Source organism: Schistocerca americana, chromosome 3 (genome assembly GCF_021461395.2).
Source record: "Schistocerca americana isolate TAMUIC-IGC-003095 chromosome 3, iqSchAmer2.1, whole genome shotgun sequence".
NCBI classification, from domain to species: Eukaryota; Metazoa; Arthropoda; class Insecta; order Orthoptera; family Acrididae; genus Schistocerca; species Schistocerca americana.
Window position 1 is genome coordinate 127,315,118 of NC_060121.1, and position 12,704 is coordinate 127,327,821.

The 12,704-nt window shown below is 39.7% G+C and overlaps 1 protein-coding gene across 1 annotated transcript in view; it reads left to right on the forward strand.

Annotated features, from left to right (window-relative positions):
- Nucleotides 1-297: 297 nt before the first annotated feature.
- The window catches only part of LOC124607008 (UDP-glucosyltransferase 2-like), a 60,013-nt gene continuing 47,606 nt past the window's right edge, over nt 298-12,704 (forward strand). Inside the window, exon 1 of the mRNA XM_047139158.1 lies at nt 298-394. The gene's annotated coding sequence lies outside the window, so the exon portion shown is untranslated. The remainder of the gene's footprint in view (nt 395-12,704) is intronic.

Genomic DNA, 12,704 nt, shown 5'->3' on the forward strand with positions numbered 1-12,704 from the left:
TAGAGTTGCTGTTTGTATGATGAGTGCGTTCGTATTCAGTGGAGAACGCGATATTGTTGCACAACAACATGTCATATCATGTCAGCCCTTTTATGTTCGGGACAGTCAGACTGTAGCATCGAGCCATCGACAGTACCTTGACCACGGTAACACTCTATATCTGAACAGTCCCGTATCTCGGCTATCTTGCGCGGTGTGATAATTGCGAGTGTGCAGCGATGACGTAACGCTGCGCATCTCAATGTCGCTCCGAGTTATAACTGGAGAAGCTTCCGCAGCCGGCAGTGGCCCGGCGGACAGAAGCGCGAGCAGTGCCTACACACAGTCCACAACTCCACGTGCTCACATCTCGTGCGTAGCCGACGTGCTCGGGAAAGCCTCGTTACTTACTGAGGTCAGTGAACACTTTGCAGTACGTAACGCTTCATAGGTACAAGTAACAAGCGAAGAGCGAAGGTTGAGCGTGATGGCAGTCCTCGAAGACATAACAAACATCTGTCACACTGTGACCATGTGACTTCATTTTGAAGTAACTCTGCTTAACACCGCCTCTGTTCTAAACTTCACCTCGTCCCTACAGTACATTCAGACCCTACTCCTTCATTGCCATCTTCTATTTTTGCGTGATTTTACTATTAATCTGAATAATCTTCATTTTAATATATGTTAATATGGTCTGCACTTGTTACTCTTCACGCACATTCATAATAATTGATGAAAATATCATCAAATCTGCAACCATTCTCTGAAAGCCATCTTAGGGTGTGGCAAAATGTACTTCATGTATCACTGCCTTTTCTCCCCACATTTTATCATATTAATTCGAGAATGGTACGAGGTAGCAACGACTGTTGGTAAACTCAAATTTCTCAGGTTTTACTATCGTGGTCATTTTGCTAGATACACAGGATGAGTCACTGACTATTGCCACCAAGAGTAACTCCGAAAGTATGATACGAGCTGAAAGCTTTGTAGGACAAATGTTGCATGGGACAACGGGGGCCATAATATGACGTTTGTTTTTTGTTGCTGCAGGTGGGGTCGCTTCAGAGATATGAAGGTCAACTTCGTTTTTTTTTTTTTTTTTTTTTTTTTTAAATTGGATGTTATAGTTTGGTACTTATTTTCTGATAGCGGCTATCGAGACGAATCCAATGACGTGTAGCAGTAAGGTCTTTGAAGGTCAACCAAGGTCACAAAGGTGGCATGAACGTCCATTTACAGAAGGGGTTCGAAGTGATGACCATTGGTGTCAATGCTGTGCTGCAATCTAGTTATCTTGGATTGAGTGGTATTTCTTATCACATCGGTACTTATCAAAGTACATGCTCTGACAGTTCTCTCTCTTATATCTTCAGGTGTAGTTGGAATGTCTTTATAAACAATGTCTTTTGCGAATATCCACAAGAAAAAATCCAGAGGCGTCAAGTCTCGCGAACGAGCCGGCCACGACACATCTCCTCCGCGTCCAATCCAACGATTTGGGAATTGTCGCTGCAACTCATTTCTAGCCATCAGCAAAAAATGTGCCACACATCTATCGTGTTGATAGCGCACTGGGATTAGCCGAGCAGTCTAAGGCGCTGCAGTCATGGACTGTGCAGCCGGTCCCGGCGGAGGTTCGAGTTCTCCCTAGGGCATGGGTGTTCGTGTTTGCCCTTCGGATAATTTAGATTATGTAGTGTGTAAGATTGAGGACTGATGATCTTAGCAGTTAAGTCCCATAAGATTTCACACACAGTTGAACAGATACCACATTCTGTTCCTTGTCCCTAAAGGTATTTCTTCCAATAACAGACCTAACGTTTCTTGCACGAATGTGGTGTACTTACAACCATTAAGATTTCCTTCGATGAAATAGGGGCCTATGATTCTGACCTCCAGAATCCCACACCACGGGTTTTGGTGTGCAACTTGCCGCAGCCAACATGGATTTTCAGTTGCCCAATAATGCATGTTATGCACATTAACATTTACAGGGTTCGTGAATGTAGTCTCTTCAGTAAATAAAATCAATAAATGTGTCATCAGTCTGACTCTGAAGTTGAGCCTATAGGCAGAATTCAATGCGGCGCAATCAATCCGTACCAGTTACTTCATGGTGGAGACTGATATGGTAAGGATGATATTTACGGCGATGCAGAATACGAACAACAGTACTCTGGCTCATGCCAGATTCCCTTGCGATTTGACGCGGACTAACACAAGGATCTCGAACCACAGTGGAAATAGTACCAGTTCCCGTTTCCTCATTAGTAATTTTCCTTTGTCGGATAAGTTTCCTGTGCGTTAAAGATCCAGTTGTTCTCAATTTATCATACACATATTTAAATGTACGATGTGTAGGGTGAGTACGTTGAGGATATCTTTCAGCGTATAAGTCTCTAGCTCGCATTGAATTTCGTTGGCATTCTCCGGAAATGAGAAACATACCGATTTGTTCTACATCATTCACATTCGCTTGATTCGACGATACTAGCCTTACCGTTCCTATTAGTGTTGTACTGCGAAACCGTCGATTGATGTTTACATGTCAACGGCACGTTAGATGGATACGCTGTATTCGGCGACTATTTACTATTTGCACGATATATGAGAGAGAATTGTCAGAGCATGTGCTTCGATAGGTGCCGAAGTGATAAGAAATACCACTCAATCCATGATAACAAGATTGTAGCACTGCATTGATACAAATCGTCATCAATTCGAACACCTTCTGTAAATGGACGTTCATGACACCTTTTTGACCTTCGTTGACCTTAAAAGACCTTACTGTTACACATCACTGGATTCGTCTCGATAGCCGCTATCAGAAAATAAGTACCAAACTGTAGCATGCCATTTAAGAAAACGAAGTTGACCTTCGTATCTCAGACGCGACCGCACCAAGCAACAAACAGCCATCCTCATATTATGGCCCCCGTTGTCCCATGCACCATTTGTCCCACAAACTTTTCAGCTACTTACTTCCGGAGTTATTGTAAGTAGCAATAGTTTGTCACTGACCCTGTATATTTAAGGAAGTAATATGTCGGTAAATTCTTACTGGTTACGTAGGGTCTCGCAGTTTCAACAGTAAATCTCTGTGATTCGCTACACTTTTGTAGCGTCTGCCACTTCATTTTGATGAACATTTTCACGATTGCCTCAAGCTTACTGTATGAGCAGCTGTGGGAATCCATGTCTCTTCTATGGATCTCCACCATCCTCTCCATTAGGCCTCCCTGGTAAGTGTCTCAGACTAGCAATAGCAAAGAATTGCTCTAATGAGTGTTTTATAAGCTACTTCTTTCTCTTGTGATTACCTTTCATATGACTCCTCCGGTGAACTACAGCCTGTCATCCACCCTTCCTACAACTACTTTTATGTGAGTGTTTCTCTTCGCTCTGTCTGTATGATCGCAAAAACTATAGGTTTTTGGCAACTGATAGTATGCTCAGAGGCGAGTACTGTGGCTCTCCTACTGCTACTAGTGACCTTTATACTTACCAAGAAACCAAAGTATTCGGATTCGGTCTTATTTTAATCACATTCGGTACCTTTGGTCCTGTTTTAAACACATTCGGTAGCTTTTAGTCTAAGTGGAATAACGGTGTAACGATCATTAATACTAGTGGCTGAGCATTTTGTATGTGTACATAAATGGTTGGCCGAAGTCGAGCGGTACATTGTAAAGACACATCTAGTTGAAGCAGAAATTCCAGGTAAGTTTTTAAAGGTGGCGTTATTTTGTTTGTCCTGCGTACAAACAGTTTACGAGAAATGAAAATATTGATATCAATCAACTAACAGGGTGATTGAATTGCCCCTCACGAAACATTTTATGCAACCCACAATGCCTTAAAAACCACGCTCGAAGTTTTTGTACTCCCTCGCTCGCTGAAAAACTTTAATGCTTATATTTGTGACAGAATTGACCTCAGTAAGGACTTAGAAGTCGAATGTAAATTAACTCCAAGAGAATATTGTTTTATATATCTCAAGACACAAAGATATATAGTTACAGTATGCTTCATACAGGGTGTCCCAGAAGTCCGTTAACATTTGAAAATGCACTAACTCACATAATACTGTGGGTGAAGAGGTAAAACTTGACACATGTGCGTGAAATGACATGGGAACCTAAAACGAGTGCAAAAACCGCTCAATAGATGGCACTGGACAGCAACTAGATAGTGACGACACATGAGAATCTTGTATAAAATGTATTTCTGCGTCATGCTTCGCCTCCCAGGTCATCAGACTTCAATACGTGGTTACTGGGGGTTACCTAAAGTCGTAAGTCCACCGCAACATCCAAGTTCATCAAGGATGCTAAAAGACAACATCCGACGGAAATTTGTCACAATGCCTACTGACATGCTGTACAATGCCGCTCACAACATTGTTCCTGGTCTACAGGTATTGTTGATGAATGACGGACACCATGTTGAGTGTTTGTTATAGAGAACATCGTCTTTGCTGAAAAATTAATTGTTATGCTAATTATTGCTTTTGTATCACACGAAGCGCTATCTATTGGTCATTTTGTGCACCTTTGTTTGGTTTCAATAAATCCCCATGTCATTTGAAGCATGTGTGTCAATTGGTACTTCTCAACCTACATTATGCCGTGAGGTAACGAATTATCAAAAGTTAACAGACTTTTGTGTCATCCTGTACATCGATCAGCGTCAGCACCTGTCCAAGTAAATGACAATAGTGAGAACGAATAGTTTTTCTTCTCTTTCTCTAGTCCGTTTTGCACCCATCTTTTTCTTTGTTTTCTCCTGATCTGAACTTTTTTCTTTCTGCTAGTTTTTCCTGCGTTCTTCCCATTTCCCTCAGATCTGATTTAATTTCTTTGATCCAGGCCATCCGTCGGGTTTCAGTCAAAAAAGTTAAAACTTCTTTTTAAATCCTTTTTTTTCCCTCTAGCCTTTCTAGATGTTCTCGCGTCCGTCGGCCGTCGTAATTTAATATATTATTATTGTTATTATTATTTTTTGATTGTTGCCGACTTACGTGGTGGGCCTTAATAAAAATGATTCTCCATTTAATTTTGATTTTACGATTAAATGCTTTCCTGAAGTTCTCCTTTTTAACAATATTAATCTCAAATTATTTGTTACGTTAGTGAATGTTAGACTCGCTGCAGCTTAAAACATGAGCATACAAGCTGAACAATGTAATAGACTTTTCATATTAATTTCCTCGGCTAGTCAGTTCACTTTAAAGCAAAAGATCTTTAGTTATTAATTACAATTGCGGCCCACACACGCGCGAGAGTATTTTCTTACCTCCGTTAACCATTGCATTGTAGTCGGAGTCCTGGTTCTGGCTCTCGGCTATGGCACTGAAAATAAGAATCTTAAAGCTACGTATTTCTGCAACTTCGTGCGGCTGTGGAGAAAAATTAATATTATGTTAATAGCGGGCGAGTATTTCGCTTCCGCTAATTTTTCATAAGTTAATACCGCCATGTAATGGCGTCGTTGGCTGCATCGGCCACAGTGAGTGCTGAACTGTAAATTACTTGAATGCAGGTTAATTCAAGGAAGGCGGACATGAAATCGGAATCACCTCTTACAAATTAAAAGTGCACAATAATATTAAATCAGTATATTATATGCTTAACTCATACAAATATGCTTACATTTGCCAGGACTCGCAAGATGTCCGTCTATACACACTCAAGACAAAAGAAAGAGGTGAAGACGACTAAAAAATTAACAAAAGAGCGTATCTTGTCGTCTCTTTAGATCACTTTGTTATATTTCTTTGCACTGCATTTCTTTGCATTTCTCGACAGAGAAATTATTGTTTTACGGCTACATGAAAAAAATATATTGTTTAATTTTTGAATGCTTTCTTTATAAATATTGTTTTTTAAGTCTTTTCGTAATATGGCACTGGGGACGCTATAATGTCCATAGAATACAAGTCTTCTCTTCCTCATTGTGTCTAATTTTCGTTCCATTTTTCCACAAACTTGTTTATTATTTCTTAATTTTCATTTCCCATTGTCATATTGTGGTCCCAAGATAGTCTTTTCCTTTTTTTCTATTATCACCCAATAGTTTGGTTGTCTTTAACGAAAAGCAGTCTGAAGCATAGAGGCATTCTGGTCTAATGACAATATTGTAATGCTGTAGTTTTGCGGCTGTGGAAATAGATTTGTTGTTATATATGTCTTTTGTAAATTGAAAAGCTACCTCTATTTACCTAGCTGTTGCTAAGTTAGCTCCTTTGTTCAATGCATTCTAAAAATGTGTGTGAAATCTTATGAGACTTAACTGCTACAGTCATCGGTCCCTAAGCTTATACACTACTTAACCTAAATTATCCTAAGGACAAACAAACACACCCATGCCCGAGGGAGGACTCGAACCTCTGCCGGGATAAATGCATTCAGTTATATTGTTACACCATGATATTAAAATTATGTAACCATTTTTATTCTTCTGTAATCAATTTCCATGTATTTCGGTACCTTCTTCCCAGTTGTCCTATACTCAGTTTTTTTAAAAGGCCACTTTTGAATCTGTCCTTTGTAAGAAATTTATCTACATTCTAACGTCTTCTATAGATTTAGCTAAAATGGCAACCTCGTATGTAAAAGCAAAGCAGTCAATACTCAGATCATCCAGTTTTCTTCCAATTGTGTTTTTCTTTTTTTCTTTTTAAATTTCTTCTACTTCTGTTCTTTTCCTCCATTCGCTGACTACCATTCCCAGTACACAACTGAACAGCGGTGAGGAGAAACCGGTTCCTTGTGCTACACCACATTTGATCTCAAAAATTTCGGAGGTTCGTTATGTATATGTTAGTGTGTTTTTTAGGATTGCCACAGATTTGTTGTCATCTCCAAACTCTTTGAAGGTGCTGAATAATGTTTCCTATTCTATCGAATCATACGCTTTTTAAAATCTACAAATTTTATGTAGATAATTTTGGTTCTGATTTTTCTATACCTGATTATAAATTTCAGATTTAGAAGTTGTTCTGAACAACATCTTCCTTTTCTAAACCCTACTTTGTACTGTCCTAACTGATGATCCATTTGCCTCTGCACCCTGTGTTGTAACGCTTTTGAAAGAATTGTGTAAGTCAATGGAAGAAGGGAAATTCCACTGTAGTTGTTGGGGGTCAGTTTTATACCCTTTTTTGTGGATCTGGTGAATTAACGCTGTTCTCTAATCTTCTGGCATAGTTTCTGTTTCCCAGACTTTTTGAAAGACAATATTACGTTATACACGCGAAGCAACAATCTTCAGTTGTCTTCCTGTCGAATGCATTCATACAACGCATCTGGCATTGTTCCTGCAGTTTCATTATTTCCATTATCAGTTATCTACGTTTCTGGCCATCTCCTGAAATATACAAAAATATTAAGAGACATTGATTTTCTTGTACAATTTGCCTCTTGTTGTTACTGTCTTGTCCGCCATCTCATATGATCAAGTGGTTGTATTTCCTCGCTTCCTCTCAGGCATATAACATGTAACTTTGTGTAGTTGTGTACAGTCTACTACATTCCTATTAATAGCTGACTTTTTCCATGAGAGAGTTTTTTCTTCTGCTTTCTTCGCACATGTGACATTTCTTGTTCTTTCCCTACACACCATTGTTAAATAATTGCCTCCTTAATCTGTGTCTGTATCATCTTCTTTTCCTAGGATGCATACAAAACCTAAAAACTATAGACCGATCAGCCTTCTCTAATTTAAAAATAGTTCACCTACCACACAGAAAAAAAACTGGAAATAAGCAATTGAAAAGCAGGCTTTGAAAATAACTGAAATTCTATCAGTGAATATAGAGGGAATGAAAACAGACACAAAATGCTACAGTCCAATATCTTTAACTTCAGAACATGTCAAACTACTAGAGAAAGTAATATTGAATCAATTTGAGGCATATTTCATCATATAAAATCCATTCAGCAATCTGTTACATGGTTTCAGAAAAGGAAGATCTGCTGTAACAGCAGTACCAACTTTTTTTTTATTCATGTAATATCAGACAAACAAGACAAGTTAGCAGGCACTTTTCTGGATATGAGTAAAGCTTTAGATACTGTGAATCATACAGAAGAATAGGGTATGAGAGGAGTAACCTTACAACTACTTACCACCTATTTGAAAGACAGGAAATAGTGCATCAAACTAACTTATAAAAGGAATTAACACTTGGTAAGCACTAAATCAAAATACAAGATACTTCAATTTGGTGTGCCTCAAGGTAGTATATTAGGCCTTTCTGTTCCTTGTGCATGTTAATGATTTAAGTGAACAATCTACACCTCCATTGGCACATGCATTAGCCATACTACTAAACACAAATTTTTTTGATATTATTCTTGATGAACACCTGTCATGGTAAGAGCACATAGATCATATCTCTAAGAAAATCAGTGCGAATGTATATCTACTGAAACGGGTCTGAGCCTTCCTGGGCCATGGTAGCTCCAGGCAAGTACATTTTGGATTGATACATCGATATCTTCAGCGTGCTATAGAGATATAGGGTGGGGCACCAGCAGTATATACAGACAGGCTTTTTAGATTACAAGAAAAGGCAGCAAGGATGGTAGATAGGGTAACCAAGAGGTAGCCTTGTAGAGAAATGTTCAGAAAATGTAAAGTACTTATCATCTACTCTATGTACATCCTGCAGGCAATCATATTTGTGAAACCATATCCAGAACATAACGTAATAAACAGTAATGTATATCTACAATACACGAGGTGGGGGGAGGGGTGTGTGGATATTTTCACAGAATTGTAAAAAAAAGGATCTGTGGACTGTAGTCCAGATACAATAGGAACAATTTTGTGCTACAGACTACCAAGTGATGTCAAGACAGCTAACTTAAACCCCTTAAAGAATAAACTAAAGCATTTATTAATAGAGGAAAGCTGTTATTCAATAGAAGTTATGAAGTTGTAATGTATGATTTTAAAATAGTGTATATAGCCATAAGTTAGTTCCTGCAAGAAAAAATCTGCTTCTAATGATTTTCGGTTGTGCACTCGGATCCCGTCTACATTCTGCCATGACATTTCGGCCCAGAGACATTCGGCCATCTTCAGGTGAGCAGACAACTACTGAAGAGTCCAGGTGCATTTAGGGTATTTGTGCCGTATCCCGCGCATCCGAAATGTGCTGGCGTCTTTGGGAGCATGCGCCAGGCGATGACAAGCGCGGGGCAGCCGAGTTGTGTGTGCTGCCGTCGGTGGTGGAAGTGAGAAATGATTTAATCCCGTCGATTTCGTTGTGACTGGACAATTTGAATTATTGGATTCCAATTTTTATCACGATTTATAAGATTATCGGTAAGGTGTATTTCCATCGCTTCTTTGATTAATGAATCCCAAAACTGGAAAATGGAGCTGAACTTTTTGTTCTATTGTATTCCGTTGAGTGTCCCATGGAATTACAGTGTTCTGCTACTGCTGATTTAAACTTTTCGTGTTCTGTTGCTCCTGGAGAGTTCGCGTCGTCTGAACTATATATGAAATACCGCACTCACAGGGGATTATGTAAACGCCCGCTTTTTTCAGTTGTAAGCCGTCTTTAATGGATCCAACCAGGGTCAAGTTCTTAGCTGTAACAGTGTATACAGCCTTAAGTTTGTTTTTGCAAGAAAAAACGGATAATGTCAGATTTTCACTCTTTTTATCAATGTACGCATTTATACTTCGAGTTGTAATCTCGCTTTGTAAAAGAGTAAATTTAACCATAAGGTTGTTTTTGCAGCAAAAAGTGATGGTTTCTGATCTTCATTCTTTTTATCAATGTATATATTTATACATTTGTGAACTAAGCTTCTTACATGCGAACTAAATTTATGACAATATCCGAAAACTGATTGTTAAATAGAGCGAAAATAAACAAATAAAATGCTATAGTACACTGGATCATTTTGAACGGAGTTATCGAATAGAGCTAGAGGTATGAATTACTTCTATGTCGGTGGTTTATAAACTTTGTGAATACTTTTGAACCACTTTCAACCAAATGTGTAGTGATAGCCCTTGAGAAGCAACGGTTTGAGTCGATCAATGTTGGTACACTGAAGAACATGTGTATCAATGTTACAATATCCATTACACCTCATCAGAATAGTAGGGAACACATAACTGAAGAGAAGTCAGACAAGGAGATCCCTTAACATCAAAAATTTTTTCACCCATCCTGACGGGAGTTCTTACAGTGCAAAAACAATCAAGATAAATATGTTAGTTTTCCTGATGACATTACAGTGTTTGCATGTATTGCAGATGAAAATCAGTGGTTTGTAGAACAAGTTGATGAGTTTTTGTACTTAGGCCGGCTGAGGACGACGATAGACTAGACACGAAAAAAAAATAAATAAAATGGTAAAAATAACTGGAGTGTTTTTAATAAGCTGTTTACAGCTTAAAAATTAAGATTATATGTCGGAAAAGTCCGTTTGTAATCAGTCGGTATTAACAGATTTACCTAACTGCAAGGAGATCTGGGCTCTAAATCAGAAGAACATTCAAAAACGGGGAGTTTCTCAGCAAGCAGTAGAGTGACACATGTTGGGAATTACTAATAGAGTCAGGAAGACAAACAGGATGCAGGCAACAGGAACACTAACGAGTAATTATGAAACACATTAAAATGAAGTGGAGGTGAAGTGGACACTTAACCATAAAAATTTGCGGTAGGTGGCACAAGGAAGTTCCTTGAAAGCTTCCAACACATAAGAGAGGACATAACCGAAAGTGTTTGGATGAGATTAGAAAATATACAGAAACAACCTCGTTGCTTCCACCTGAAGTCTGGAACAGGCCTTTATGCAGTATTCGATGTCAAATGACTCATGGTAAAGATACCCTCTTCTATAAAGGTATTTTAGCTCCTCTTGAATTGCTGAGTTGCTGATACATGTAACCAAATAATTTTTGACCTCCTTGCACGAGAATTAATACAACACATTTTTTTCTGAAAGCAGGTTGATTTTGTTCAGGATTACAACACACGTTATTATTCCACAATCTTTTGGCTACAAAACCCTATTTTTCAACAAAACCTCCGTTCAATGCGACGGCCTTACGCCACATTACTGAGGAGCCCTGTATGCCGGCATAGTACCACTCTATGGTCGACGTCGGACCAACGCCTTGCTGCATCAATAACCTCCCCATTATCCACGTACTGCTTGATGTGGAGTGCCTCCTTCAATGAGCCAAACAGCTGAATGCCGTAAGATGCGTTGTCCGAGCTGTAGAGTCGACGAGGAACAGTCCATTGAAGTTTTGTGAGTCCTCTCGGATGCGCAGATTTATGTGAGGCATTGCGCTGTCATGGAAAAGAAGTTCGTCTGCATTTTTGTGGCGACGAAGGGTAGTAAATTACACTTCAGAGTTGATCGTTACATCGCTGCACCGTGAGTGAGGCAAACAGGATATCTCCTTCAGAGTCCAAGAGTACTGACGTCATAACTTTACCGGCTGGGGGTACAGCTTCGAAGTTGTTATTGGGAGAAGCAGTGGTGTGGTGGCACTGCACAGACTGCCGTTTTGTTTCCGGATCGAAGGTTTGAATCCGTGTTCCATAGCCTGTGACGATATTCGACAAAAAATTGTCAAGATCACCCTCGTAACGCTCAAGCAATCCTGCACAGATGGTGCTTCGTTTCTAAAGAGAAACGCCACACACCTTTGAGTACACGAGCTGGTGGACGAGTGTGTCAGCACTAACAACAGAGACGTCCAGTTGAGCAGGGAGGTGTTGTTTCAACGGCGATCCGCCGGCCACCTTGAATGAGACTGTCCGCACGTTCCAACATTGCAGGAGTCACAGCCGTGTGCGGCAGGCAGGCGGGAGGGATGTGGGACAGGTTTGCGCGACCTGGTTGCGATGATGGCAGGCGCTTCACCCAGCGACTCACCGTACTCACGATGCGCGGGTTTTCCACCGAAAGAGACTGTGACGACTCTCTGCCTGGAACTGGCCTCCTTTATAGACGCCATTTTGAAGGTTATGATAGCGTAATTTCAACATTTCAGCAGTCTACATCTTCCCTTCAAATTAGATTAGATTTACTTTCATTCCAATTGATCCGTAGTGAGGAGGTCCTCCAGGATGTAGAACATGTCAGTAAAACGATAATACATGACAAATATTTACAACTCAAACAAATAAGCTAATGTACTATTCCACATGTCCCAAGTGGAATGATCATCATTTTTTTTTAATGAACACCATTTATTTATTTAGCTTATGGCATATAACACATCATATAGAAAAGACATAAAAATCATAAGACACAGAAATAAAGAGTAGTCACAGTGTGTAACATATAGTTGTAGATATAAAAGTGTTTAAAAATAGTGTATATAACAAACAAAAGTTCACAAACAAACATCCAGATTTGTGACATAATCTATTGCACTTTCAGTTGCGGTCAGAAACTCATTGGGGTCTCCTGCAAAACGTCTCAGAGGGCAATCTTCCACGATGTGACGAATCGTCTGCCGGTCCGCACCGCAGTCACATCTCGGGGTGGTGATTTTACCCCACCTGTGGAGGCTGTCTGCACATCTGCCGTTGTTTGTCCGAATTCGATTCAGGGTCGTCCAAGTTTTCCTTGGCAAATTGAATCCTGGTGGTTGGACATTGATGCATGGCATATTCTGCAGGTTTTGGGGCACAGATTCTCTCCACCGCATTTTCCAGAGGTTGCCAT